The sequence below is a fragment of the Hordeum vulgare genome, chromosome 3H, assembly GCF_904849725.1.
Source record: "Hordeum vulgare subsp. vulgare chromosome 3H, MorexV3_pseudomolecules_assembly, whole genome shotgun sequence".
Classification (NCBI taxonomy): Eukaryota; Viridiplantae; Streptophyta; class Magnoliopsida; order Poales; family Poaceae; genus Hordeum; species Hordeum vulgare.
In genome coordinates, this window is record NC_058520.1 from 328,590,335 (window position 1) to 328,604,691 (window position 14,357).

General features: G+C 41.6%; 1 long non-coding RNA gene across 1 annotated transcript; it reads left to right on the forward strand.

Moving 5' to 3' along the window:
* Positions 1 to 2,762: 2,762 nt before the first annotated feature.
* LOC123439918 lies at positions 2,763 to 5,179 on the forward strand. Its single transcript, XR_006630216.1, has 2 exons — positions 2,763 to 3,522; positions 4,878 to 5,179. It is a non-coding gene; the product is annotated as an uncharacterized LOC123439918 (long non-coding RNA).
* Positions 5,180 to 14,357: the final 9,178 nt, after the last annotated feature.

Genomic DNA, 14,357 nt, shown 5'->3' on the forward strand with positions numbered 1-14,357 from the left:
GTTGCAGGGCTCGGGGAGGACGGTTGCATCGACGTGCATGTCGAGATCGACGTTTCGGAGGGGATGGAACACTCGGGGGGATTCCCTGTGGCCAGAGAGCTCGGGCTCCTCGAGCTCAAGCTCCTGACAATGGCGGCAGAAGGGGGAAGGAAAGAACCGAGAGGAGAGGGGGAATGGTGTTCGGGAACGGATAGGCCAGAGCTCGGGGAGGTTATCCCCGCGTGCGCCAGCGCGAAGCGGCGGCCAGGCAGGCAGGGAGCTGCGTGGAGGCGTGCGGCTTCGCGGCGGCCACCTCCTGCTCCCACTGGCGGAGGAGGAAGACGACAGGAAAGAGGCTGGGTCGGGCCAGGTAAGCGTGGAATAGAGTTTTTTCCATTTTCTGCTATTTCTGTTTGTGTTTTAATTACTAACATTGATTTCTATTTATTTTGGCTTCAAAATCAAACTAAAAAAATAGATGAAAGATGATGGGTGTTTGTTGGAATATTTCCAATCACCCATAAGGTTTTCAACATTTTTGAAAACTTAAAGTTTTTGAATTCAAATTTTAAACTTGAAACCAGTAGCCTTTTGCATTTATTTAAAATGCCAAATGTGTTAAGAAAATGGTTTTCTTCATTGCTTATTTTCTTTCAAGAATTATCAGAAAAGTTGAACTTTTCTTGAGGCCATTTTGGGTTCATTGATTTGAACAAGTTTTTAATTTCTTTGAATTTAAGAAGTGGCTAGGGTTTTTGAGTTTTTCTTCACCACTTGCTTTGTTCTTGTTGAAATTTTCTTGGATGCAATGCAAAGAAGATATGAGCACAATGCTAACTTGATTAGGGTTTCAGGGATGTGACATTGTCGAAGTGGTGGAGTGAGGGGTGTCATCAACTTCTTAGTTCCTTCTTAGACATGAACTAATAGGCGATCAGTAAAACAAGGGACTCTTTAGTTTCTCTTGATGTCCAAAGGCTTCAGCGTGCTTGAACGTCGGTGCTTCTTCACATAGTCTAGCTGATTTAGCCGGTAGAGGAGTGGTGGTTGGCTTCTCTTGCTTCTTCTTTTTCGTCGTGGTTTCCCAACCGTAGTGGTTCTTCGTCTTGCTTGGGTAAGATTGTCTCTTGCTACAGGGAGGGTGCTTCGAGGACTCCATCTTCTTCATGGTAAAACCTTACACTTTAGAAGCATGACTATAGGTATAGGTTACTCCTTTCTCTCATTGGGTAAATAAGCATGTCATCCACGGGGACAACAACATATTTCTCCAAGTATGACATAAACACTTTGTTCATGAAATAGGTGAGAGAAGCGGGCATCTGTTCTAGGGTTTACTAGTCCAGGGGTTTGTGGTGCATCCTGATCTAGCCTTTCATGTCCACCTTCCTCATGGACATGATTGGTGGTGGTCAAGGTGGAGTATTGGTCATAGTCTAATGACTTAGAGTCAAAGTCTATGTTCATAATCCGACCATGTTATGGCTTCGCAAAGCCTCATGGTTTCGAAGAGCTTAGGATGTGAGTGAATGTCTATTATTTTATCCTTGAGCACAGTTCTTAGATGCCAATAGTCCTACCTATTTCTCCAAAAAAATCATCCTATATCATCAAAGGTATCATCTCAAATAAGTCGACTCCAACATCACTCATGCTATTCATATCTCCATCATTTTGAGAGAAGGACTAAACCAAATCCTCATATGTCATCGATAACCACCACACATGTATCCCTCTATAAGTATCATTGGGTGGAGCATACAAGTTACGAATGCTCAAATAAAACACTACAAATCCAAGTGCTCAACTAACCTATCCAAGGTCTAAGGTACTGGACCTCTATACTAAGGAAACACGTAATATACCAATCCAAGATCTTATTTCCTTCATACGAATCCAATGAAGTGGTCCATAAATCCCATCAATCATTACAAGACCCATTACTCCTACAAATCCAATATCTACAGAGTTCTACATAATCTCCTAGAGTTCCTATAATCCACAAATCATTGAAAGGACTATTATCATGGTATATCCACCAATTCCCATCATGACCAAGTAAACTCCAAGGTCAAGCTCATATATATATATATATATATATATGTGTGTGTGTGTGTGTGTGTGTGTGTGTGTGTGTGTGTGTGTGTGTGGAGAGAGAGAGAGAGAGGTGACTATTCATCACCCTGGGTCAAGAATAACTATTCTTCACCCCCTCTATTTTTACATTAATGCACCGTAATTTTATGTTTTAATTTTTTTCTTATTTCATGCTTAAAAAGAGATCGTAAGAAAAATATATAGTCACCATAAAAAATATTCATGTCATGTAAAATTACAAACATAAAAACATAGTGTAAATTACACATGAAATGTGAATTTTCTGGTCTTATGACCTATATTTTAAATGTTTAACATCAAATTTTACGTAATGAATAAATATTAATGTAACTATTGGTATTCCAAATGTAATTTATTTATGAAACGATCGTAAGATTACCTGGGTGAGGAATAACTTATTTTGCACCCTAGGTGACGAATAGACTTTCTATAGATATATATATGCATGTATGTATGTATGTATGTATGTATGTATATGTGTGTGTATATATTTAAGATAGTAAAACTGAACCTAAACCGAGCTGTCTCACGCCATATTGACTTCTGGCCGTCCATTTTAGTAATCGGATAGTTTCTGGCCGTTAGATCTATGGACCTCTAGGGAAGTAAAAAACTATGGCCCATATATCATAATGGGGAACTGCTCCACGAGAAAAAACCGAGTCTTAGCTGGATCTGTGCTATGCTCCCGTCCCCGTCTCCGCAAAAAAATAGGGCTCCACGCGGCGGTCGATACAGAGGAGGGGATCGGTCATCGGTGATAGACGGATCGAGGCGTGCATGATGCAACGCGGTCCATCGATCCAGCCGACGCGCGCACACTACGGCCAATGCGGTCGATCGTCTGCGAGGGGATCGAGCTGTCGTGGGAGAGGGTATCCAGCCGATGCACGCGTTGCAGGCAGCTCAGTGGGCGCTCGATCCAGCTGACGCACACATTGCGGACGGCTTGGTGGGCGCTTGATCCAGTCGACGCCGTCAATTGGGCTTCTTGGGAGAAAGGGAAGGGACGTGAGTGACATCTTAGCTGATCAAAACTGTTCCGCGAGACTTGATAGACGCAATAGTACTTCAGTTTCAGAGCGCACATTCATGGTTGCTGATGTGCCGATCCTTCACGCTGCCGAGGGGTACAGAGGTACGTCTATATATGCTTCCTCCCCTATCACTCTTCGCTCACCCTCTCCACTCTCGGTAGCATAACATATTTGAGCATGATGCTCGGGTAGGTTTCCTTTTTTCAGTTCATGTAAGATTCATTTCCAAGCAATTACATTATTCTGGCATCCTCTCATACCAACAATTCTAATTATAGTTATAGGTGATGTTTAGGCTGCCTGTAATCGATTTATTTGGGTGAATCTTGGAGCTTGGTATTCGGATTTTTTTTTGTTCGGCAGTTCATAATAAATGGCTTTTGGATAGGTAATTACTCCACGCCTCATCCTTACACATTTTAACATCGATGTTTTTACGCTGCAAGGTTGCTTAGATTATATGTTCCTGTGATGTTCATTATTACCATTCTGCTATATGGAACAGGTTAATTAGAAAACCGATATTGGAATTTGTAAAAAACGCCCTTCATTTTTTGATGTTTAGAGGATGAATTACCGGTTTGATCTTTGATGTTGTATCACCGTCTGATCGTTGTTTAATCTTTACACTTTTGGTCCTCAAAGTGTTTGCAATGACAGAAAAGGCTATTACATTATGTATAAGAACACATATGGTCAATGAACTTCTCTCTAATAAACACGTCGAATAGGTAACCTTGACTTTTACTCCTACTAATTACTCCACAGTTGCATGGTACATTAGTACAAAATCTAAATAAGATGCTTCATGTTTTTCTTGGGTGTTGACTTCTAATCATCTTCTCCTGTAGTGTAATGAAAGATGGGTGATATGTATCATATGTTTGGGTCTCCATTGCTTTGTAATGGTAGCATGTGATTGTTGTTTATGTTCTTTTTCATGTACATGGGCACCCCATAATTTCTTATCTTTCTCTGGTGTTCAACATGCAAGAGAAAATCCCCTTTCCCCATGTTCTGCTCATATTTTGCTTATGTTAATCACCTCGCGAGGTGCGGAGTGAGCCGGAAGATTAGTTTGGTACTTGCGTATAAGTTACTTTAATTTCATTTGATTTAAGAAATTACAGAAATTAATGGTAATATACTACAACACTTCAATAAATATCGTAGATATTGATGTTTTGAACAATAACCTATTGCGGAGAAAGCTAAAAGGAGCATCTCATATGAAATTTATCACTAAGTGGCATGACACATTGATGATATTTACTCCTATGTTGGAGCTAACAACACAAAAGGAGCATCTCATATGAAACTTATCACCAAGCGGCATGACACATTGATGATATTTACTTCTATGTTGGAGCAAACAACACATTGTGGATTATGTGCTAAACTTCTGGGCCATTATATCGGAAGAAACTTTAAATGATTTATTTTTGGAGATCATAAACTCACCAATTTGGAACTGCAAATTTTTGCACTGAACTCTATTTATTTTTGCGGCTCAGTGGCTCGATAATAAAACCGGAATCCATGATGTCGAGTACATAAACCGAGCAACCTCCATTCTCTTAAGTCTTATTTTTATTTTTATTCATGTCTTGTTTGTAGACAGGCGTATGTTACACATATAGCCAGATGAAATTGCCATGCGTGATCTCCATATTTTCTTCTAATGCATTGATCCGTAGTTTATTTGCTGTATTCTATCTAGATTAACTCACTTGTAATCTGCAGGTTCTTCTTAATAGTCGAAAACAGAGATAAAAAACAATTGTGGGATTATCATCCATTTTGAACCAATGTTTGTACTACAATGCAAGTTTGAACTTGTACTTGAAAGATGAGAAGGTGCACGCAGTCGTCAAAGCGATCTCATTTTTTCAGTGTTGTACAATGTCCTTGAGTTTTGTAGTCAATGATCTCATTTTTTCAGTCTTCAGCTTTCATTGATTGATCAAGAAAGAATGTTCATTGTTAACTTGCAAATATATTGTAAGATGTTATGAAATCAACAAGTTGACAATCTTATGTATTAATGGAACTTTCCACCTTTAAGAAAACAAGAAACATAGACTTTGAGGTCAAAAGAAAAGTAGACATAACCTTTAAGGTAAAAAACATAGCATTTAGGTCAAAAGAAAAATAAAACATACATATCCTTCCTTTTTTCATGCTTCGATAAATGACATATGCTAATTAATACCGACATGCAAATTGCAATCAATGTTCTATACTTTCATCACAACAATCCAAATTTTCTTTTTTGAGCATCTAACATATTTCTATGCAATATTCACTATGTTGTCAGATAATGAATGTTGACATCCCTATTAGATGCATCCAATTACATTGTTTCATACTATGTCTAATATTTATGTATAACTTCTACCACTCTGCCGTCAAAATTGACGGGCATAGCAATGCGCGCCATTTATGATCTAGTATATCCTTAAATCAACTCTCACAACTTCGAATCTTCCTATCTTATCATCCACCGAGAAACATGGTATCATGATCAAGACCATCGCACTAAATCCAAATTACTCCAAACCATGTAGTCCATTTATCATCAACACCTTATTAGGATCACTTATTTAAATCCAAATCCCATGTCCAACGAGAATTCCTACTAGTTACTTCAGGTCATAATTGTAGCATCATCAACCCATCACCAGTATTACTTGGCAAGGTCAAGTTATCATTCCACCAAGAATTTTAGCTCGGGATCCTAATTGTCCTACTAAATCCAATTTACTCAAGGAGTAAGTAAGTTAGGTTGCTCCATTTTGTCAACCCACCAAGTCTACCGACCATCATGATAGTCTCATGATCCGCCAAACGGGGCTTAGCTATAACCTCAAGACATCTATTATGGCTGTAGAAAATCATTGTTTACTAATCATATATACTTAAAAAAATTCCCTATGGCATCATAGTTCTGGTGTTGGCTTAAGACTGTAATGTGTTCATTCACTATGATAATGAACATAGTGTTGAACAGTGGTGGTTGAGGCTCAATAGGCGTTCTAGCAAACCCGTGCATTAAACACGTGGTTAGAAGTTCAAAATGTAAACCCGTGCATTAAACCCGTGCATTAACTTGTGAGGTCTAGGTTGATTTAGGGAAGAGTTCCAATCTCGATGGGCAAGGATAACTCTACGGGGTTGCACATGGTTGAGTAGGTTGTCGCAAAAGTATTCTGTATTAGTTGTTGGTCGAGAAGGAATCCCTTGTTCATCTTGTCATGCTGGTCTTCAGTTGATGAGGGAGGTGAGAGGGAAAAGTAGTATAGAGTTGGGGGTGCCTAAAGGGGACGGCATAGTGCAAGTGCAATCAATCAAGTACCGAAAAGGCCTAACACAATCATTAAGATAAGGTAGGTGATTTTGGGGACCCCGACTTGTAAGTCGTGATCATTGAATGCACGTGTATAGTGATCCCAAAGATCAATACCCACTGAACACGCAGAAGCTGAATATAAAGAGTCTTACGTCCATTACGTATTGTTTATCTCGGACATGGCCCTTATGGCCAAGACATCATATATATTGCAACAGAAATCTCGAAAGGTAGTGTGAACCCATGCCGACTGCCTTAACCCTACAGTTATTCTGACTGAGAAGTGTCCTAGCTTGTAGGAACGTCATCAAGGTATTCTTCACCATCTCCTGTTCTCTATTACCTGGTCAATGAAATAACCAGTGGCAAGTCAGTGGGTACTTTGAATGTACTTGCAAGCAACCCATGTGTTAGAACAAGGAAATAATAAAGCATGATATAACACTAGTATGCTATTTTACGGAAAGCAGATTTTCCCTGATGCAATAACATGATCAACTTTTTATACGACATGCATCACGAGGTAAGTGGTAACCACGTGAACAGGTTATGGATATCGATGTCGTATGAGGACTGAACAACCCATGTTCACCCATCATGCCAAGTCATCTGACTTAGCTCAGCATTTGTACTAGCACCATCCCCCCCCCCCCCACACACATGCATGGTTTATGTGAAAACTCCTGGACGTAGTTTAAGCTGCACCACCCAACTGTCATTGACCATGGACACGACTAATCGAATAGTTATACACTCTGCAGAGGTTACGCACTTTACCCACAATATTTGGGAAACTTCCGAGGTAAGTACCCGAACATCACCTTTCCCACGATGATACTAGCAAAGAGTCCACTCATTGGTGATAATCCCTCGTGATGTACATCACGTGTATCATCCATGAGGGCACGCAATGGTGTGCCCGGTGTTTGTAATAATAGCCCATGGTTGCCCTTTCTTGGCACGGCCCCATCTCGAGAGTGACCACGTCACTCCCTCCACTAGTAATGCATGCTCTCTACTAGCACCGACCATAGTAATCAGCAAAGCCCCATCGCATAAGGGGTGGACGGTCGACAAATCTTAAATCTAATCTAGTTTTTAGAAAACCACTCGCACAACTGGCATCGATATACCACTCCCTCATCAATTGTTTACCTACCTCAACACATCACCCTCGGGCATTAGTGGCACTCGACGGGGTTTTCGTAAAACATTTGAAATCATCTTGTTTTACCAATTCCATGCATGTGCCAAATCCCATGCCTAGCACTACCAGCAACCTAACTACACCCCACCCACACAACCCTCATAGGTAGGTAGGGTTATTCCCAATTGCAAGTGTCATCGAGGAACTACCGGGAACACCTAACCGAGGTAGTTATCGATTGAACATGGCCTTATGCATAGGAGTAAGATGCTAAATATGACATACATGAAAGTTTTCCCTTAGATATGTTCAAGGGGCTGCTTGTCTGGTTCAGCAAAGTCTTCGAGGTCTTCTCACACTTCTCGTCTAACTCTGAGCACTTTGTCTACTTTGTCAACCATCGTCGCAAACAACCATGATAAGGCACACGACTAGCAGAAAAACAAAGTGCTCTAAAAATAGGAGTTTCATTTTTTCTAAACATCTCTGGTCATAATAAAAAAAATCCTAAAGCTTGTTCTAAGAGATTTGGATCACCAGAGATTTTTGAATGGTGGAGAAGGAGGCATCACTCGCCCTACAAGTCTACAAAAAATATTTTTATAAAAAGGAGTGGATGTGCCCACCAAATAGGGCATGATTTTAGAAACATTTAGGAGGTGGTTTCATTGGATTTGGAGTTGGTACGAATTTCCCATGGATCTTCTAATATGCAATATATGGTAAAAGGGGGGCTATTTATTTGGTGCAACAGAAATAATACAGAGAAAAATGTTGACTACGGCTGGAAAAATGGATCACGATATTTGGTTTCTCTGGAAATTTGAATCACTCCATTTGGAGTTGACTTGGACAATCTAGGGATTTTGCAAGGTAGTCCAAAAATATTCAAATTTGAGTTTGAATATCATCATTACAGAAAATATATATGGAATAATGTGCAAGGCATATATTTGGATAGCACATGATTTTGTAAATCTGTAGAAGTTTGAATCATTAGATTTTAAGCTAACATGATTTCTCTAGGATTTAATTACTCTCCCTGGAAAATAAAAAGGAAGAAAGAAATTACCCTAGCGGGCCTAAGCCACGCGATGAGCGCAACATAGCTCCGCAGCGCACTGGGCTGGCCCAGTTGCATGGGGTGAGGTCGATAGCGCTCTCCCTAGAGTACGACGTCCTTGCAGGAAGGCGGGAAAGCCGGCGAGGCGCTTCCACTTAAGCGCGGGGGCCTGGCTAGGTGCAGCTGATAGACGGGGCCCACCCATCAGGTTCACCCTTAACCTCTCGCTCGAGCAGACGATGACCACGGGCACGGCCGCATGCCCGCCGGTGTCGTTATGGCAGCTCCGACCACCTCCGACGACGCTCCAGCCACCGGAGTGCTCGGGGAGGATCCCTGCACCCAAACGGGGGATCAACCTTCACCGAGGAGCGCCGGGGAAGGGAGGCCCTTGGCCGCGGCAGAGACCAACAACGGCGGCCCTGGAAACGGTGCTCCGGCCACTGGAAGAAGGAAGAGAGGCGAGGGAGGAGGTGGCGGTGGTGCTGGGGTGCTCCGGTGGATCCTAGAAGGAGAGGAGGGCTCGGGGATGCTCGAATTCAAGCGAGGCCGAAGCGGTGACCCCGCGGCCATGGGAGGAGGAGGGGGCACGAGAAGTGCCCAGGGGTGGCTCGGAAGGCAATTAGGAGCAGTAGGGACTGCAGGGAGTACAATAGGGGCTCGGGGGCGAGGTAAATGGAGGGGGCGGCGAGGTGGACGCCGGGATGTGCTTCACATGCCTTGGGCACGGCGGCACATGCATGCCACGGCCGATTGGAGCCTAGCGATCATCGTGGAGGGGGTTGGGGATGGAGAGAGGAGGTGCATGGCGCGCTGGGGCATCCTGCCAGTGCCTCCAGCAAGTTAGAGAGTGAGTGGGCATTGCATAGCACCACTTTTGCACGTGAGTGGCATGGTCACCACGCCACTGTGTATCCAGGGCCACCCTTTGGTCAAGCCACGTTGTCTAGCATGCAAGGCATGCTTGCTGGAGAGTGATGGAGGAGTTTGGTCTCATATGGGACAGTGTAGGTGAGGTTTCATCTCTGTTTAAGTTTGCAGCAACAAACTTGGGGCTAGCATAAAGTGCTTTTACTGGGGGAAACATGGGATGAAACCATGTCTAGTACCTGTGGCTATGCAAGAACTTCAATATTACCAAGTTTCAGCTCAGGGAGAGTAGTGTAGCTAGCACTTGTAGTTCAAGGCTACATTTCTGTCAAAAATCAAGTTTTAGAAGGGATGCTTATATTTTCCACATGAGCATGCCATATCTTTGTTTGAAATGGTGCATTAGCACACCAGAGGTGTTGTGGTAAAACTTGGGGCCATTTGCATCAACAGAAATAATGGGAGAGGGTTAAAAGAGGTGTTGCCATGGTGAAAAAGACACGGAAAGAGAGGGAGTTAACTCCCAATAATTGATCAGGGGCCATGGAAAAGTTACTGGAGGTGCTAGAGGGATAGAAAAAGTTGTGGCAAAAATTTGAGCTCAAGGAGAATAGTGGAAGGGCCCAAAGCAACAAATTTGGTATGTGAGTAGATGGTGTTCGATGCGTCTTAGGGATAGCAAATGGAGTCCACTTGCTATGAAACTTAACAGGATCACATGTTAGGCGAAAGTGAGATTGTGTACCAAATTAAGGATTTCCTGGAGAAAGTTTCCAATGAATACTTGAAAACCCCTAGAAATGGGTAGAATTGGTTTTCTGTAGATAAATCCGTGCAAATTAAATCCCACTAATGCACCACTTGGTGTGGTGGAATTATTTGATACTAGAGCATTCCAAAAAGTTTGGGATCAATTGGAGAAACTTTATAATGTAAAGTTTCTCAATTCCAAAAATCAGCAAGAGTGGTTTTGAGGGGCTTCGGACAAGTTAATCTGGTCCCCTTGATGCACCACATGGTGTGGATGCATTATTAGAGTAAGAGAACATGTCCACAAAATTTAAGCACAATTGAAGACACTTGGCAATGTAGAGTTGCTCAAATTGGAGACACTTGGCAAGGTCATCACATATATCATGTGTGACTTTCTATAATTTTGTTTGAATTTATTGAGAATATTTCTTGTAGAAATATTTCAAAAGATTGAAATAGGCAAAAAAGGGTTTTTAATGGTTTTGTCCAACATTTTGAACATGACCATGTGTTGAAACTCAAAAATATGGGATTTATATGTCCACTCGGTTTCCCTAAATTTTCTGAAATATTTTAAAAGCAAGAAAAATAGTACTCCTTCATAAAGGACCATTTGTGGCTTCAGAAAAAGGTATTTAAATAAAATAGTACAATAACTTTTAAAATATATTTTTTGTTTTGGGAAGTCTTTTTGATAATGGGATTTAAATAAAATATTTGGGCGAACAACTTCCCTAATTTGACGACTTGTGGTACAAATCCCAACTCAGGGGGTTTTGAAAGCCTAAATTAAATAAAAGCTTCTTGGTCAAAATAATATTTGGTAACAAATATTTTTAGGTCCTATACACATGGTATGGTCATTGGGCAAAGATTTTGGTCAAAGAGGTGAGCCCAAAGAGTAGTAGGAACTTTTGTGATTTAAAACACAAGCAAACAACAATCACATAAAGCATCACAAGCACTCACAAAAAACGTAATTGGTCCTAATTTTTGAGATATGTTACTTTAGTCAGGAGAGTCAAAACACAGGGTGTGAGAGTGATATAGTCGCGTACTTGTTTCCTAGGGCAAGGTGCGACTTATACCAAAACACAAACAAGCAAAAATAAGCAAGGCACAAAATGGTCCATTTGAACCATCATGCGAAATCGTCTTCTCATAGGGGATACACGACGTGTCCTACCCTAGGGGTTCTTGGACTCAGTAGTCGTGCTTGCTTCGTATCTTGGAGAGAAATATTTCCAGTCTTCTGGATCTTCCTCAGGTGTTGCTATGTCCCTTGTGGTTATTCGTCGAAATGATTCGGTTGATCCTGAAGAATCTTCTACAACTTCTTATCTAGTGAGCTAATGGTGATTGTGGTTCCTCGTGGCTACCACTGACTTGGTCTTCTATTGTCTTCTTAAACATGACTATTCCTTTTGTCTTCGAATTCGTCGAGGGTTCCGGGTAGGCAATCCTTCATGCAATGACACAACAAGGAATTATAGAGTTCGAACATGTCGGTTATGTTGATGAGAATATCGACACCAAGAGCGGGGGATGAAGTGAACCATTTTTCCTGCTCACTATGGTGAGGCGGACCAAATGGTGAGGTTCTCATCCACCTATGGTTGTTGACACAACAACGGTAGGGACAGGATTGCTCTATTAGCGATGCATATCACGAGCTTGCATATCTTTTACCCTGATCATCGTAGGCCAAGGTTGCATCGTTCTAGGGTAGTAACGAGGGTGTCACCATTTTCCAAGTCTTGACGTCTTCATTCCTAGAGAAGGTAACTTCTGTTGGTATCGTATTGTCCCGGTGTAGCCAAGCTTGAGTTCAAGAGATGTGGGAAAACGTCTGGGAATGTGGCTTCCTTCCAAGTTACCCACGAGGATTACAAGGAATTCGGTGGTCAGGGGAATAAGGGTACTATCGACCATTTGCAAGGTTTTGAAAAAACAAATGAGGAGATCCTAGAGAATAAGGGTGCAAGTGCTAAGGCAAAAACCTTCGCTTCCTTTGAAAACTTAGAGGAGGTGAGAAATATAGAGTTTTTGTAAGTGGTTTGAAGGGTTGGAAAAATAGTTTATGCTAACTAACGTCCATGCTAACTAAGGGCTTCCTAGAGTCACGACTTGGCTCTAATACCACCTATGTGAGGACCCCGACTCATAAGTCATGATCACTGAATGTACATGCAAAGTGATCCCACAGATCAATGCTCACTGAACACATCAAAACTGAATAACAAGAGTCTTACATCCTTTATGTACCATTTTACTCAAACATGGCCTGTATGGCCAAGCCTTCGTAAACTCGCAACAGACTTCAACGATAGCGTGGACCCATGCCATCTGCCTTAGCCCTACATGCATTTTGACTAGGAAGCATCCTAGCTTGCATGTACGTCGCCAAGGTAATCTTCATTATATCATGTTCTTTCATGTCTGACAAATAAAATAACTAGTGGCAAGCCAATGAGTACTCTGAATGTACTCGCAAGCAACCCATAGGTAAACAATGCATCGTAAAGCACTAATTAGGTACTTTTGCGGAAAGCTAGTTTTAAATGCAATATCATGTACTACTATTTGTAAAGCATGCATCAACAGGTTGCAAATATCCATAAGAACAACTTGCACATATCAATATGGACAGAGTATCACAACTCTAGTTTCATCATCTCATCAATTCATCTGACTTAGCTCAAGTATGTCTTTTTTCTCTCTCTCTCACACACACCAAGTTTTGTGAAAACATCTGGATGTGGTCTAAGCAGGACCACCCAACTGTCTTTGACCATGGACATGGATATTCAAATATTTTTACACTCTGTAGATATTGCACACGTTACCCACAAAACTTGGGGAAATTTCGTATCATCCACGACTATCGGTACCTTTTGTACCCGAGGTAAGCACCCGAACAATGCCTTTCCTTGGACAAAACTAAGCAAAGAGTCGACTTGACGGTGCCATCTCTCATGATGTACATCACACATACCATCCGTAAGGGCATGCAACAGTATGCTTAGTGTTTGTGAAAATAGCCAATGGTTGTCCAATAAGGCACAACCCCGTATCGAGAGAGTGACTCGGCCCTCCCGCCACTAGTAATACGGGCTCTGTGCTAGCATCGACCAAAGTAATCAACAAATCCCCATCCCATATAGAGGTAGTGTGGTCGTACATTTAAGGTTGGGATGATCAACAAACCTTAAATCTAACCTGCTTTCAAGAAACACACGCAACTTGCCTCGGTGCACCACTTATTTCTCAAGCGGTTACCTAGCTCATCACCATGTCCCTTGGGCATTAGTGGCACACGACGGGGTTTTTGAAAATTCTTTCAAAACACTTTCAGTATCGTCACCATGCATATTCCCGTCCCACTTGTGTAGCATCTACTAGCATCCTATCTACTTCCCACCCGCATAACCCTCATAGGAAGGTAGGGCATGCTCAATGCAAGTATCAACGAGTAATGCATCTGTGGACAACCCAGCAAGGTTGTCACCATAGGATAGACATGCTCTTTCATGCAACAAGTAAGGTACTACAATGCCATGCATAAAAATAGTTTCATAACATGGTCAAAGGGCTACTTGCCTTGCTCTTCAAAGTCTTTGAGGTCTTGACAAGCTTTTGGCCAATTCCGAGCACTCCATCTACTTCGTTAACTACCATCGGAAACAAACATAATAAGCAACACAATCAAGAAGGAAATAAAAGTGTGCTAAAATAGGGAGTTCACTTTTATTGGACACCTTTGGCTATAAGAAAAATAACCGGAGAGGTTCTACTAGATTAGGATCAACGAGGATTTTTGAAAGCTGGAAATGGAGGGATTAATGATCCTATAAGGAGTTTATAGAAAATATTTTTACAAAAATGAGTGAATCCACCTATTAAATAGGTCATGATTTTTGAAGATTTTAGGAAGTGGTTTCACTATATTTGGAGTTGGGATGATTTTCCTATGATTTACCTAAGATGAGACAAATGGAAAATGGGGCTATTTATTTGATCTAGTGAGAATATAGCATAGGA